A 14,526-nucleotide genomic window follows, 5' to 3' on the forward strand; every position below is an offset into this window, starting at 1 on the left:
TTCTTTCAGAATGAATGCACTATTTCAATTCACTAGAATTTACATTTGAGTCATCTTCCACAACCTGTCCAGCACTTAACAACAATGACACATATTTGAGATCTTAATCATATATGGAAATAAACACAACCTCCTCATAGATCACAACAAGTTGAAGAAGAACTGAAAGCAAAGCACTTGGATAAAGCTATAGCAGGTTTGTGGTGAGAGTTATTAAATGCAGCTCAACTGTTCAGAAAGCTTATCTCTGTTTATTCAGCTTGTCTGCAAAACTGGAAAAAAGCGGTCTGGTCCACAACAGGAATAGATACACTTCCTTGCGAATAAGTAGCGTTGAACTCAGTAGGAACAAGCACAGGATCAAGTTGCAAATCAAATTATAAAACTAACAACTTTTCTAGGTGGTTCTTTATTGGGCTGCTATAAGAAAATAGCTTCCCTGTCATTCTTTTGTAAACTGCTTAGATTTTCTTTTATTAAGCAGTATATAAATCTTGTTAAATAAATAACGTGTACATCTTAACAAGAAAGAGGAGAGTGATTTGAATTAGAAGAAATTAGGACACTGCACATATCGAAAATATTTGCTTCTCCTGAGGCACTGCCAAGCCTCTCCTGAGTCTGTTTCACTGAAAAAAGGGGAAGGTCCCTATATGTGCACACAATTGCAAATATTGCTAATAACAGCATAACTACTGTTTCTTCATTTATTTATAAAAGATGAGAAAGCAGCTATTTTATAGGACTACCAGAGGTTTAAAATTGACTAATCTTGATGAATCGCTTTGGAACTTTGCGAAGAAGTTTCCTGTGAGAGACTGAAGAATTATTAATCGCATTCAGGTCACATAAAGCTCAACTTTATAATAGAGATTCAGAGCAGAAACAGAAAGGGAAACAGTGGGGCCATTGTGCGAAACGCATTGCCTTAAACAATGGTCGTTATAAACAGACAAAAGAATATTAACAGACCCAAGAATCAGCAGCATCCATAGTAATATTAATGATGGCAATATACATATCGGAATCAGCTTAGATTTCTAGGTTATTTCCCATGCTTTTCTTCACAAAATACATACACCCTTGTGCTAATTAATTGAAACAAACAATGTAGTTTATTGTACAAAGCTCACATATACATGTACAAAACTCACATATACATACATTAGTAACGGATATGACCTCTGCTATTTTAAAGCAGTATTTGAATACAGTTTGGCATGGAGTCTACTAGTTTCGAACAGTCACTGTTGATTTTCAGATCCCTGTACCACACTTGAATCAGCGCCTGAATGAACTTCTTCATAGCCTTACAGTCTACAGCACGGAGGCGACTTTTGCATATAGCCCACAAATTCTCAATGGGATTTACGTCCAGGGAATTCCCTGGCCAATCAAGTACCTGTATTTACTGCTCTGTCATGAATTTCTTCACCACTTTTGATGTGTGACAGGGGGCAATATCCCAGTACTGTCAGGATACCTCTTTTCCAGCTCTGGAATAACTCTTTCGTAGAACCTCAATATATTGCTGCGAGCGCATCATTCCTTCTATTGGCTGCAGGGTTCCAACACCATAATGATCAACTGACTTTTCATGTTTGTTTTGAGTACAGGATTATGAGTAAGATAGAAAACATGCTTTGTTTCAATTAATTTGCACAAGGGTGTAAAGGCCAAAATTATGAGACCAGGAGGCATAATATATATTACTGTGTCATCTTAGCTGGAGAAAAGCTTCTATCAGCCACGCTATTCTAAAAGGCTGCAGTATATGTATTCTAAGTAAGCCCAAATGAACAGTGTGAGACTTATTTCAGAGTACAGTGGTACCTCGGGTTAAGTACTTAATTCGTTCCAGAGGTCCGTTCTTAACCTGAAACTGTTCTTAACCTGAAGCACCACTTTAGCTAATGGGGCCTCCTGCTGCTGCCGTGCTGCCAGAGCACAATTTCTGTTCTCATCCTGAAGCAAAGTTCTTAACCCAAGGTAATATTTCTGGGTTAGCGGAGTCTGTAACCTGAAGCGTATGTAACCTGAAGCATATGTAACCTGAGATACCACTGTAAACATGTACAGGGTTGTGTTTTAAGTTACATACGTAGACTGGCTTTCAGCCCAAAAGTTCATAAGGCAGTTGAGATACAACAGGATAATTTAAAAACAGCATATAAAGTTGTTTTACACCAAGCCAGACCATAGATTCATCCAGTTTTATCTATACTGACAAAGGCAAACCCTCCAAGTGTACCCATTTTCCAGGGACAGTCCTGGATTTGCAGAATTTGATCTCAGAATGTCCTGCTTTTCCTTAGGACTTCCCTATTTTCAGTGGAGAAATGTTGGAGGGTATGGAGTTTTGTGACCCCTGAGCCAAGGAGATAAGTAACTATACAACTGTTAGAAGATGTCAGAAGGCAGCACTGTTTTTTTAAATGTTTAATGTTTCATTGTGTTTTTATATATATTGGAAGCTGTCCAGATAGGTGAGTAATATTAATAATAATATTATTAATAATAGAATAGGTAAAGGTAAAGGGATCCCTGACCATTAGGTCTAGTCGTGGCCGACTCTGGCGTTGCAGCGCTCATCTCACTTTATTGGCCGAGGGAGCCGGTGTACAGCTTCCAGGTCATGTGGCCAGCGTGACTAAGCCGCTTCTGGCGAACCAGAGCAGCGCACGGAAACGCTGTTTACCTTCCCGCCGGAGCGGTACCTTTTTATCTACTTGCACTTTGACGTGCTTTCAAACTGCTAGGTGGGCAGGAGCAGGGACCGAGCAACAGGAGCTCACCCCGTTGCAGGGATTCGAACCGCCGACCTTCTGATTGGCAAGTCCTAGGCTCTGTGGTTTAACCCACAGCGCTACCCGCATCCCAATAATAGAATAGGACATCCCTATTTTCATCAGCAAAATGCTAAGGGGCTTGTCTACACTTCTGCCTAGAAAGCATTGATTTGAGCAGTTTCCCACTAGTCTCTAGGCATGGATCGAACCAGTTTTACCTTTTCACTGCCACTCCCCGCCCCCCCAAAAACCCACTCTTTAGCACTCAATCGAGAGATTGTTTCAACAAACAAAACTACAATACTGCAAGGGAACCCCCTGAAAGGCTCAGGACAAGTCTGTGATGAAAGTCATTTCCCCCCTTTTAATTAGCCTGCATTTATTGATATTGATTAAGTTTTTAATGATGTTTTAATAGCTCTGTTGTTGATTTCATTCTAATATGTTGCATTCCACCCCCTCGCTATGTATTTAAGAATGTAGGGATTTATAGATTTAAAAATACAAAAAGAAACGAGGCAGCATGGACACAATTGCCAAGGAGTTCAACATTTGCAATTGCCAAGGGAGCACAGCAGGACAAACCGGCTTGACCTGTCAATCACAGGATGTTGATGTAGCAATGTGGACCCAAGTATCCCTGCCACAGCTACACACCTATCCATGATATTCCTATGCGGACATTTCAGGTCAGAGCTGAGAGTACAAAAGAATGAGGAGAAACAGGCAGAGTATTTTTAATATTATGATCCAGATTTCCCCTTATCACAGAAAATACAGATAGTAACAATAACCTGCTCTGCATCTTCAAGCACTGCTGGTGTAGAAGCTCATTTGTGCATTTTATTGAGAGGTGTGTGTTGTGACACTTCGATGAGTGTTCTCTGCCACCACTTTCGTTTCTTCCTCACCTGAGCACAACCTAGTCATTTTGTTTCCAGCGACTCCCAATACCAAATAATACCTATCCCCACAGATTGCTGAACGCCAAAGGCACACCCAGTTTGTAGGCGCTATTGGCCTAGTTCGCACGAGATACCAAGCCAAACTAGGGCTCGCCTGGAATCCATAAAACATGCAGGCTCCGGGAGATGAACTTGCAGCTGTTTTGTTCCTCCCTGATTGTTTTTGGTTTTACTGAGTGTGTCATACAAATCCAGTTTGATCTTGGCTACAGCTTGCGGTTGGTGAGCATAGAGCTTAGCTGTGAGTCTGAGTTTGGACAACACAATCTGTGTTCACACTCTCATTTACTGCGCACTCACCGTGTTTCCAGTGCCGGGTTTTTACTCTGTGTTCACATGATGTTCTCCAAAATGCATCTGCACCCTGTACTTTGTTGTGAAATACTACTGCACAGTGCACTGTTTTTCGCACCAGCTTCACACAGAGTGCTGTTTTGCGCTTTAAAGCCCTAAACGGCCTCGGCCCAGTATACCTGAAGGAGCGTCTCCACCCCCATCGTTCTGCCCGGACGCTGAGGTCCAGCGCCGAGGGCCTTCTGGCGGTTCCCTCATTACGAGAAGCAAAGCTACAGGGAACCAGGCTCGGTAGTGGCACCCGCCTTGTGGAACGCCCTCCCATCAGATGTCAAAGCGATAAATAACTACCTGACATTCAGAAGACATCTTAAGGCAGCCCTGTTCAGGGAAGTTTTTAATCTGTGATATTTTAGTGTATTTCTGGTTTTTATGGAAGCCGCCCAGAGTGGCTGGGGAAACCCAGCCAGATGGGCGGGGTACAAATAATAAATTATTATTATTATTATTATTATTATTATTATTATTATTATTATTATTTGCCTCAGGTGCCAAAATGTCTTGGACTGGCCAGAGATTGGAGTCTTCCTAATTTGTCTGCAGCCAAGGCATGAGACCTTGGTATAAGGATAAATGCCCCCTGGTGCGTATACAAACTGAAACAGCACCTGACACTAATTTGTGTTAATGTGAACAGCTGGGGGGGAGGGTTAAGTGCTGTGAAACCGGTAAAAAAACAACTTTGCTGCACTTTAAGGTGGTAATGTGAACACACCTTAAGTCAAACTTTGGCTTAGCTCAGTGTGTCATGGGACAAAAAAGGATCAAGGAAGCACATAAGGACTGCAAACACCTCTCCGGGAGCCTGTATGTTTGGCCAGTCCTGGTAGACATGGTTTGGCTTACATAAGAGGGCCTTCTGGTGGTTCCCTCACTGCGAGAAGTACAGTGGTACCTCTGGATGCGAAAGGGGTCCGTTCTGGAGCCCCGTTCGCATCCTGAAGCGAACGCAACTCGTGTCTGCGTGTGTCGCAATTTGCCGTTTCCGCGCATGCGCGTGGTGTCATTTTGAGCATCTGCACATGCCCGAGTGGCGAAACCAGGAAGCAATGCGCTCTGTTACTTCCGGGTCGCCGCAAAGCGCGACCCGAAAACTCTCAACCTGAAACTACTTCAACCTGAGGTATGACTGTAAAGCTACAGGGAACCAGGCAGAGGGTTTTCTCGGTAGTGGCGCCCGTCGTGTGGAACGCCCTTCCATCAGATGTCAAGGAAATAAACAACTATCTGGCTTTTAGAAGACATCTGAAGGCAGCCCTGTTTAGGGAAGTTTTTAATGTTTGATGTTTTATCACATTTTTAATATTATTATTAATATTCTGTTGGGACTATCGAAGGCTTTTCACCAAAGCCAGACTAAACGTCTTTTCTTCTGCAGTGTTGGATGGCAGGTTGAGAGGAGTTCCCTACCAGGACAGACTTTGCTCGTGTGCTCAAGACATCGATTCCATAAAACATATTTTGTTGCATTGTGCAAAATATGAGCAAGCCAGGGCTGAACTGATACTACCCTTGCTGGTGCCTTTCCCAAGAAAATCAGAGGCTCACTATGTCAGGTTCCTATAGGAAGACCGGACAAATGCTAGAACATTAGCAGTGGCAAAGTTTTTATCGGTGGTTGCAAGAACAAATGATCCCTATATTCTGAACAAAATGCTTGTTTAACCTGGAGGTAGGCTGTATGAATTGTGTATTGCTTTGTAATGATTTGTTGGGTCTCTGGACTGTAATAAAGATTGGTGATGATATTCTGTTGGGAGTCACCCAAAGTGGCTGAGGAAAGCAAGCCAGATGGGCAGGGTATAAATTATTATTATTATTATTATTATTATTATTATTATTATTATTATATTACAGACTTGTGCGAATCATGCCATCCTCTCAAGATCTCTACATGGTAAGTGTGGGGGATTATCTTGGAGGTTGTAATCACACAACAAACATCAGGCTTGATTTTTAAAAAAGTACTGAAGATTTGTGCAGGGCTTACTTATCACTCATGTGAAAGCCTTATAGCTTCCCGATTACCTATTTACTGAGCGTTCGGCCCAGTTTGCTTGCACAAAGTTTGCATGGAGGTGAGATTGTCCGATGAAAATAGGGATGTCCTAAGGAAAAGCAGGATATTCTGGGATCAAATCAGAAACCGGGATGGCGTCTGTATTTTCTGGGACTGTCCCTGGAAAACAGGGACACTTGGAGGGGCTGTTCTGAGTGACCTGCTTGAGATGTAAGGCCCCAGTCTGCATACTCTCCAACATTTATCCAATGAAAATAGGGACATCCTATTCCGTACCTTCCAACATTCTCTGATGAAAATAGGGACGTCCTAAGGAAAAGCAAGGAACGTGGGTGGCATTGTGGGTTAAACCACAGAGCCTAGGACTTGCCGATCAGAAGGTCAGCGGTTCGAATCCCCGCGACAGAGTGAGCTCCCGTTGCTCGGTCCCTGCTCCTGCCAACCTAGCAGTTCGAAAGCACGTCAAAGTGCAAGGAGATAAATAGGTACTGCTCTGGCGGGAAGGTAAACGGCGTTTCCGTGCGCTTCTCTGGTTCACCAGAAGCGGCTTAGTCATGCTGGCCACATGACCCGGAAGCTGTATGCCGGCTCCCTCGGCCAATAAAACGAGATGAGCACCGCAACCCCAGAGTTGGTCACGACTGGACCTAATGGTCAGGGGTCCCTTTACCCTTTACCTTAAGGAAAAGCAGGACATTCTGGGATCAAATCAGAAACCAGGCTGGCTTCTGTAAATCTGGGACTGTCCCTGGAAAATAGGTCAGTTGGGGGTGTCTGTGTCTGTAAGCACCTTAATGGAGACCCCCTTTCCATGCTGTTGCTTTCTTGCCCCAATTTTTTCTCATAACTAATGTCCAGAACTTTGATCTGCCCTTCATGAATGTTAATGATAGCAAGCAGGCAGCGCAAACTTGATTGTTCTTGTATCCTGACCTGACTCACACGTTGTAAATGAAAGAACAGCTGAAAGGTAAGCTTCCCCTCAGCCTTTCTGGGGCATGGTGCACTATGCAGCCGAAGCACTTGAGAAGCTACTTTATGAGAGGACACAGAGGAAGGTAGGAACATGGCGTTATTGAAATGCCCTACTTCTCACACCCAAGCAATGGAAAATTTAAAGCGCTGCTTCTTGTGCTGTAGTAAATTGTCTCAGTCTTTGGTGAAGTATGTCTTCGTTTGATGGTAAGTTACCTAGATAGATAGGTAAACCACTGTATCTTTTTCGTTGTTGTTGTTGTTGTTGTTGTTGTAATAATAATAATAATACAGTGGTACTTCTGGATACGAACGGGGTCCGTTCCGGAGCCCCATTCGCATCCTGAAATAAATGTAAGACGCAACTGTGCGTCTGCGCATGTATTTGCTGCGTTTTGCCGCTTCTGCACATGCGCGTGACATCATTTTGAGTGTCTGCGCATGCATGAGCGGCGAAACCCGGAATTAATGCGCTCTGTTACTTCCGGGTCGCAGCAGAGCACAACCTGAAGATACTTAACTTGAAGCTACTTTAACCCGAGGTACGACTGTAATAATAATAATAATAATAATAATAATAATAATAATAATAATAATATCATCATCATCATTATTTATACCCCGCCCATCTGGTTTGGTTTCCCCAGCCACTCTGGGCAGCTCCCAACAGAATATTAAAAACACAATTGTTGTGTTGTGAAATCCCACTGTTCAATGCATGGTTATTCAAACCAGCTTCACGCCAACTGGAGCAGGGCTGGCCTACCCATGAGGCAAGGTGAGGCAACCGCCTCAGACAGCAGGATCCGCAAGGGCAGAGGATCCCAATGTATATATCTTTCTTTTTTTAAAAAAGTGAGGTCTCTACAAGTTAAATCTCAACCATGGAAGGCACTTGTATTTTGACTCTAGTGCACATGCGTGTAAATTTATGCCCATGGACAAAACACGCAATCTCTGTAAACATTGCTGGATGGGTGTCAGAGAGCCTAGGATAACTACAACCAGATCTTTTTTGGACGCTGTGCCTGGAAAAGTGCTTTTTAAAGGGGGGGCTGGGGTGCAAAATGGCAACTGTGCTCTCGCAATAAAAAAAACGGGAAGATGGCGTCTCAGGTCTTGGCTTCAAAGTGTTGGAGGGTATGAGATTTGGGGGTGCAATTTCCCCCACACCTGGTGCTGAAGTAACTTCAAAGCAACCCATTAGAATCCATTGCAGCCTAACACCCTCTGGAATTTGGCATACGCACACACACCTAAACATAAATTTGTAAATCTGTCTGTGCTTTGCTACCCAGAGCTGAAATTCTTGACTTTCCACATAACTCTTTTTGTGCACATGCAGTACTGTACAGCAGTACATGTAGGTCGGGGCAAAAAAATAAATAAATAGGAGGGCACATTCTGCTGAGGCAGCCTTTCTCAACCTGTGGGTCCCCAGATGTTGTTGAACTACAACTCCCATCACCCCTAGCTAGCAAGGCCAGAGCTCAGGGATGATGGGAGTTGTAGTCCAACAACATCTGGAGACCCACAGGTTGAGAACCGCTGTGAGGGACAAACTTTATTCCACATGCTAAATTTATGAAAGAGAGGAAAAGAAAAATTAGGTGGCAGAGAGGAGGGTAATAATTATTATTATTATTATTTATTTATTTATTTATTTATTTATTTATTTATACCCCGCCCATCTGGCTGGGTTTCCCCAGCCATTCTGGGAGGCTTCCAACAAAACACTAAAATACAATAACCTATTAAACATTAAAAGCTTCCCTAAACAGAGCTGCCTTTAGATGTCTTCTAAAAGTTTGGTAGTTATTTTTCTCTTTGACATCTGGTGGGAGGGCATTCCACAGGGCGGGTGCCACTACCAAGAAGGCCCTCTGCCTGGTTCCCTGTAACTTGGCTTCTCACAGAGAGGGAACTGCCAGAAGGCCCTCGGCGCTGGACCTCAGTGTTCGGGTAGAACGATGGAGGTGGAGACGCTCCTTCAGGTATACTGGACCAAGGCCATTTAGGGCTTTAAAGGTCAGCAGCAACACTTTGAATTGTGCTCGGAAACATACTGGGAGCCAATGTAGGTCTTTCAAGACCGGTGTTATATGGTCTCAGCGGCCGCTCCCAGTCAGCAGTCTAGCTGCCGCATTCTGGATTAGTTGTAGTTTCCGGGTCACCTTCAAAGGTAGCCCCACATAGAGAGCGTTGAGGTAGTCCAAGCAAGAGATAACCAAAGCATGCACCATTCTGGCGAGACAGTCCACGGGCAGGTAGGGTCTCAGCCTGTGTACCGGATGGAGCTGATAAACAGCTGCCCTGGACACAGAATTGACCTGTGCCTCCATGGACAGCTGTGAGTCCAGAATGACTCCCAGGCTGCGCACCTGGTCCTTCAGGCCTTGTGGGAAGCTACTTCTCTCCCCCACCTTCCTCTCTCAAATACTATGCAGATAACTATGCTCATAATGGGGGCTTCTGGGCTACACTGGCACAAAACTGCTTGGTTCTGGAGCCCCAGAACCTGTTGACTTCTGAGGGATGGGGCTAAGTGTTCCCATGCTACATCTCTGTGGATGGGAACTGGAAGCGACAACATGAAATCCTTGCCCTGGTTTGCTCCTCCTTGGGGGCAGGATGAGGAGAGATAGGAGGTGGGGGGGGGAGAGAAGAAAGAAGCGAGAAGGGGTTTCTCCAGCCAAGTCAGGAGCTGGGGTGGGCATTTGGAGAGGATTCCTAACTTGGCAGAAAGAGAGAGCGTCAGGAGAGGGAAAGAAGCAGCAAAATGGAAATACAGGACAAACTGCGTCCTGTATTTGACTCAGTACAGGACATAGTACTTTACATTGAAATACGGGACAATCCTGTATTATACAGGACAGGTGGCAACCCTATAGCCCCTGTTGTATTACCAACACCTATATGAAACCTGGATGAGTAACGATGGTTCAACACACTATGGTCCTGAAATTATACCTACAGAAGGGGGACAAGGTGACTTAATAGCACAGTTGCACGTGTGTTGCATTGACTCATATCCTACTTAAATTGAGGGTGTGTACGGCCGCCTTAAGGCTCAAGGCCTAGAAAGGAGAAACCATTTTGCTTCAATATTGCCCTGTAGCTCAGGGAACTCTACTTGGTTATATATTGTATTTAAATAAAAAGAAGACCATTAGCTTATCACGGCTGTTTGAGGTGTGGTGATTTATGACGTTTAGTCACTCATTAGAAATGCATTTATTTTAAAGACTTTCAAACCTTCCCTCTGCACTCGGAACTGTTGGAAACATCAATAAATGTGGGAATGGGAGAGACGTTAAACGACTCCTTCTCAGGTCCAGAGTCTTCGTTCCGCTTGCGGTTTGGTCATTTTTATCAGCGATGATTTATCCATTAATACACATGGGTGATGTTTATTGCCGCATGGGCGAAGAATAATGACTTGAGAAATTATACTTGGCTCCGTTGCTCCGTGGGCAACCTTTGTCATGTTTCAGCAGCAGAGCAATCCAAATACGGTAAGCCGCTGGCACAGCACGGCACATAATTGTGCCGAACACTGCCTTGGATTGACATTTCTCCCCTCAGATGCTGGTTCCATCGCCTCCAAGTCCTCTGAGGTAACCGGGGAGTGTGCAGTCACTGAATCTTCCATTCTGTTCTCTTTGCCAACCTTCTTGTCCCACACAGGTTTCTACTTCCCCATCCTCACCCCCAAACACACAGGGGAGAAGAATGAAGGAACAGAAGGAAAGGATGGGCAAATTCGCCCCACTTCCTTGGCACATGAGAAAGGGCCTGCCACATTGAAGACATAGTCCCTGGTGGACACCATCCAAACCTCAGGGACATTAGGGATCACGAAAAGTGCCTCAGCAGATCTTGCTGATCAAGTCAGAGCATAGGGAACCAGGGTCCTGGTTGTTTATGGCTTGTACACAGCATCTTACATTGAAATACAGGACAATCCTGTATTCTACTATTGTTGTTGTTTAGTCGTTTAGTTGTGTCCGACTCTTCGTGACCCCATGGACCAGAGCACGCCAGGCACTCCTGTCTGCCACTGCCTCCCGCACTTTGGTCAAACTCATGTTGGTAGCTTCGAGAACACAGTCCAACCATCTCATCCTCTGTCGTCCCCTTCTCCTTGTGCCCTCCATCTTTCCCAACATCAGGGTCTTTTCCAGAGAGTCTTCTCATGAGGTGGCCAAAGTATTGGAGCCTCAGCTTCAGGATCTGTCCTTCCAGGGCTGATTTCCTTAGGAATGGATAAGTTTGATCTTTTTGCAGTCCATGGGACTCTCAAGAGTCTCCTCCATCACCATAATTCAAAAGCAATCAATTCTTCAGCGATCAGCCTTCTTGATGGTCCAGCTTTCACTTCCATACATCACTACTGGGAAAACCATAGCTTTAACTATACGGACCTTTGTTGGCAAGGTGATGTCTCTGCTTTTTAAGATGCTGTCTAGGTTTGTCATTGCTTTTCTCCCAAGATTCTACTATTACTACTACTAATTTATTTATACCCCACCCATCTGACTGGGTTTCCCCGGCCACTCTGGCCAGCTTCCAACAAAAGATTAAAACTACATTAACACATCAGTCATTAAAAACTTCCCTAAACTGCCTTCAGAGGTCTTCTAAATGTCAGGTGGTTGCTTATTTCCTTGATATCTGATGGTAGGGTGTTCCACAGGGCAGGCACCACTACCGAGAAGGCCCTCTGCCTGGTTCCCTGTAACTTTGTTTCTTGCAGAAGGCCCTCTACGCTGCACCTCACTGTCCAGCCTGAACGGTGGGGTTGGAGACGCTTCTTCAGGTATACTTCAGGTATATAAATAGAATAAAGCCTTGAACTTGGACAAGCTGCAAATCAGCAACCAGTTGTATTTATTACAGATTTTCAGCCTTATGATAAGTCAGGGAGATGGAGCCCATCTTGGACAGCAGATTTAGCATACCATTAAAGGACAACAAGTGGTCAGTTGTTTAATTGTTTTGTTTATTCATACCACTAAGCAGGATGCCATTAGGGTTTTATTTTTATTTTCCCCACAGGCACCAAAACATCCTCAGGATATGAAACCTCACTATAAGACAAAGCCAGCCGTCTCGTACCAGGTCAGAACATTGGTCCATCTAGCACAACAGTCTTTACAGAACTGACAGCAGCTCTTCAGACAGCCCTACCTGGACCCAGAGATGTCAACCTGAAGATGCTGAATATAAGACTCGAGACCTTTTCCGTTGCAATTTAGATGCTCTAGTGTGGAGGTTCTACAGTCCCGTTTTTAATGTGGTTCAACATACGGCCCCGAAGTCTTTCTCTGTTTTGCCTGAGGTTTAAATGCCTGAGTCAAGTGCTTAAATGGCAAAGTAAGATCCATTATAGAATTTAAAATGAATTAAAGTCCTTCCTATAAGAAAAGCAAATAATCCCTAGCAAATGTGGCATGGAAACTTGTTTCTTTACTGAGATGTTTTCATCCGCTTGACTCAAAGAAATAGATGTGTTGTTGTGAAGTTGATTTTAGCAGATCAACAACTAGTCATTGAATGATGCACTTTTCAGCTCTTAACGATATTAGATTTATTTGCAAAGCTCCTGTAGCCTGAGAGAAAATAAAATCTAAACAGTCATCTACACTTAATTCCAGTTGTGAATAACATTGTCAGAAAACCACAAAGGGTATAAATTAATCATGTTATTTTTCTTGCTCTGATTGCATAATTTCAGCAACCTAGTTCAATGTTGAACTAGAAAACAACCAGCTTTCAAAATATGTATTTTAACTTTTTGACTGCTTTGACTCTTGAAAGTATTTGCTAAGCTTTTAGATTTAAACATCATTTTCTAATTTGCAACAGAAAAGGATTTGTGTAGCTGTGTGAAAATCATCTGAAATTCATCTGATTTGTTTTCTTTGATGCCTTACATGCCATTTTTGTTTTATTTCTGTATGCTGTTTGTTCAATAAAGCTGGAGGTGGGTGGGTGGGTGGGTACAATCCATTAAATGGCAGCTGTTTGCTTAATAATGCAGAACCCAGCCTTATTTTACATCCTTTTTAGTATGCTTGTTATTGCTATTTATGCTGCAAGAAGTGCTTTTTAAAAAAAAAAAAAACCAAAAACAGAAAGGCAAGGTTCTTTTTTCTTTTTAAAATAAAGTTATTTGGTTTTTCAGATTAAAAGTTTACTGTCACATATTGAACATACAACATAAAAACAATCTCCTGGACTTCCCTTTTCTCCTTTGTGAGTCCTATTGTTAATCATTTCCTCCTGCATCTTTTATAATAATCCAAATCTTTTACCTCTCCACTGTGTCTAAAATTCACCATTAAACCACAGGTGATATTCCAATCCTACTAACAATTTTAACTGTTTACAATAGTTTTTAAGATAAATTATAAATTTCCCCCATTCCTTATTAAAATTTTTGTTTTCCTGATTTCTGATTCTTCCGGTCATTCTAGCCGTTTCGGCATAATCCATCAACTTGATCTGCCGTTCTTCTTTGGTAGAGACTTTATCTTCTTTCCATCTCTGAGCCAATTACATCCACGCAGCCGTGGACACATACATAAATAGTCTTTTCTGCTCCCTTGGAATTTCGGCCCCTAGAATTCCTAAAAGAAAGGCTTCGGGTTTTTTAGAAACAGAAAGGCAAGGTAAATAATAATAAATATGTCAAGTTTCCAGTTTCATAAAAGAAATAAAAAAATGGAAATACAGGGCCACACCACCACCCCTTACATGGGGGTTCTCCTCCTGGCTGTTGCAGACGTCAGCTCTGTCCCTAATAACCGAGAAGAAACTATCTAGCTGGTTGTGGCTAGGTTTCTTTCTACAAAAAGTGCAACCATCTGTACTGATATAACCTTTATGTTATATCAGTTAATTTGGATATGCAGAAGATATTAAAAATAAATTTAAGGAACTGCAGAAAGAGGGCGAAGGAAGTCAAGTTCTGAAATGTCAGAATGATTGTAAAATTAGTGAAATGTTTAAACCTGAAAAATAATTAAAAATTAAAAATCAAGACATTAAAAAACAACAACCCATTACATTGTAATTATGTTGTGATGTTGAAATAACCACTGGTGATGCTAAATGTTTTCATCATATAAAACCAGTGCAGGAAAAACATCATGCCATGCTTAATAATATATGAATCCATAATGGGACCACCCATAAAAAGGGAGGTATCAAGTGGCTTAAGGAAACCCCTAGATTTTCAGAATAGTGTTGCATGCCACCCCAATATCTGAGTGGGGCAAGATTCCCGACGTTCCAGGCACTTACTCATCATTTCCTTTTGGAAATGAGGCACAGCAGAGACCGTGGTGTCTTTATGACATATGGTTTATTTACACATATATACATCCTGAGCCTACGATGGAGGGGTTCACAGCATCAA

This window comes from Podarcis erhardii, assembly GCF_964252035.2.
Source record: "Podarcis erhardii genome assembly, chromosome: 1".
NCBI classification, from domain to species: Eukaryota; Metazoa; Chordata; class Lepidosauria; order Squamata; family Lacertidae; genus Podarcis; species Podarcis erhardii.